Source organism: Mus pahari, chromosome 22 (genome assembly GCF_900095145.1).
Source record: "Mus pahari chromosome 22, PAHARI_EIJ_v1.1, whole genome shotgun sequence".
Classification (NCBI taxonomy): Eukaryota; Metazoa; Chordata; class Mammalia; order Rodentia; family Muridae; genus Mus; species Mus pahari.
In genome coordinates this window covers 49,517,268-49,519,983 of record NC_034611.1, presented here as the reverse complement: position 1 = coordinate 49,519,983, position 2,716 = coordinate 49,517,268, and positions in this window count along the sequence as shown.

The window sequence follows — 2,716 nt, the reverse complement described above, 5'->3', positions numbered from 1 at the left end:
GAGGGAAGGGGGAGGGAGGGGAGAGGAGGGGAGGGAAGGAAAAGGGAGAGGAAAGGGGAGAGGAAAAGGGAGAGGAAAAGGAAAAGCAAAGCAGAGCTCTGCTACATTCTGGTTAGCTGCAGAGCAGCCAGCCCTGTTTACCAGCATGTTAACCCCTTCTTCTTGCTTTGGACTTTGGGAATTCTCTTATCTGTTTGTTTTGAGACAGCCCAGGCTTTCCTCAGACTTGCTCTATAGACAAGGATAATGTTGAACTTAGGGTCCTCTTGTCTCTACCCGGGTGCTGAGATTACAGGCATGTACCATGGTGTTGGGGTCATGTGGTATTTATTTGAACAGGCTTCCTCTCTCTGATAGTCTGCACTCTGTGCAGTTCTAGATTTGCTCGATCTCTTCTTGAGGCAGTTGGCACTCTCTGCCTTTGGCAACTGTTCTTGTGTACCCGATTTTTCTGAACGACTCCATTTATTGGAATTATTTGGCATCCTGCTTCCACCTTCTTTAGAACTGTAGGATTATATGGAACTTCTATATTTATTTTTATATTTGTTTGTTTGTTTAATCTTTTGAGATAAGGCCTTGGAAAGTAGCCCAGGCCAGCCTGAACCTTGCAGTTCAGCCCAGGCTGGCTTAAATTTGTAATCCTCCTGCCTCAGCCTCCCTTGAGATTACAAGTATGTGACACTATTCTTAATTTTTTGAGAAATATCTGTAGTCTTTTCTATAATAACTATTTTAATTTACATTCCCATCAACAGTAGGTAAGAATTTTTCTTTTTCCTTTTTTTCTTTTCAGGTGTGTGTGTGTGTGTGTATGTATGTGTGTGTGTGTGTGTGTGTGTGTGTGTGTGTGTGTGTGTGTGAGTGTGTGTTTTCATGTAGAAGCCAGAGGCTGACATCAGTGTCTTCCTTAATCACATTTCACTTTGTGTGTGTGTGTGTGTGTGTGTGTGTGTATGTTTTCATGTAGAAGCCAGAGGCTGACATCAGTGTCTTCCTTAATCACATTTCACTTTGTGTGTGTGTGTGTGCGTGTGTGTGTGTGTGTGGTGTGTGTATAAATGCTCTGATGCTTATGTGGTGGAGGTCAGAGGATAGCTTATGGGTTACAGTTCTGTTTTTCTACTCTGTGAGTTCTAAAGACTGAGTTCAGGTTCATCATTCTTAGCAGAAAGTGCCCTTACCTTAGATCCCTCTCATTGGTCCTCCACTGTATTCTTTTAAGATTTTGTTTGATTTCAAGACAGAATTTTTCGGGGCTGGTGAGATGGCTCAGTGGGTAAGAGCACCCGACTGCTCTTCCGAAGGTCAGGAGTTCAAATCCCAGCAACCACATGGTGGCTCATAACCATCTCTCTAACAAGACAGAATTTTTCTATGTAGACCTGGATGTCCTGGAACTTTCTTGGTAAACCAGGCTGGCTTGAACTCAGTGCCTCTGCCTCCCAAGTGCTGGGATTGAAGGTGTGTGTCAGCACACCCAGCCCTTAAGATTTTTAAAAATTATTTTAATGTGTATGGGTGTTTTACCTGCATGTCTATCTTTGTGCCACATGTATGCTCGATATCCACAGAAGCTAGAAGAGGCCATCAGACCCCTGTTGCGTTACAGGTGGTTGTGAATCACCATGTGGGTGCTAAGAACTGAATGTAGACTCTGTGGGACAGCAGCCAGTGCTCTTAACTGCTAAGCCATCTCTCCAGTCACCTATTCGCCTTATTTTGGGTGGGGTGTGGGGTGAGGGAGACAAAGTCTTTCAGTGACCCTAGAACTCACTAATTCTGCTGAACTGGCTGTCCAGCAAGCACCAAGGATCCCTCTGTCTCTACCTCCACATCCCTGGGATTACAGGTGTGCATGACTATACGTGGCTTCTCTGTGTGCTGGGGATCAACCTCTGGATGATGCAGCAATCACCTTTTTCACTGAGCCCTCTCACCAGCCCCAAAGGCTTCTGTGTATACACCTTTACCAGCATCTGTCAGATTTTCTCTTTTTAATTGTTATTCTAACTAGGGCTGAACACTACCTTTTAAAGATACTATTCTTTTCCCATTGGCTCATTATGATACCATTGCTGAAAATTAATCCTATCTGTGTGGGTTTGCTTCTATATTTTTCAGTTCTGTTGAATATTTGTGTACTTTTCTGTCTTATGACAGCACCATACTGTTTTGACTACTATAGCTTTGTAGTAAGTTTTAACAGGAAATAGGAGATCATCAACTCTGAATTTCTTTTTAAACATTGCTTTGGATTTTGGGAGTTCTATTTAACTCCATAGGAATTTGAGTTCCATGTCTGTAGAAGTCACTGGAATTTACTCTAGACAACATTAAGCTTTTTCGCAATATGAAGTATCTTTCCAAATAGCTAAATCCTCTTTTAGTTTCTCTCAGCATATACAGTTTTCTTATCCTTTATTCCTAGGGGTTAAGGGTATAAATCAGTATTACAGTGCATGCTTAGCAAATGCAAAACCCTGAGTCAGAGCATGCGAGTGTGCATGCATGCATATATGAAATTGTTTTGTTTGTCATTTTTAAGTAGAAAATTTAAATTTCTCCTTTTGAGTTATTCCTTAATGGTGTATAGAAACAGTGGCAATTGTGTGTTGACGTCATTTCCTGTGACTTGGTTAGTTCTCCAGTAGATCTGTGACATGATCCTTGGGATCTCTCTCTATATAGTATTATGTCACTTGCAACTGTAGAT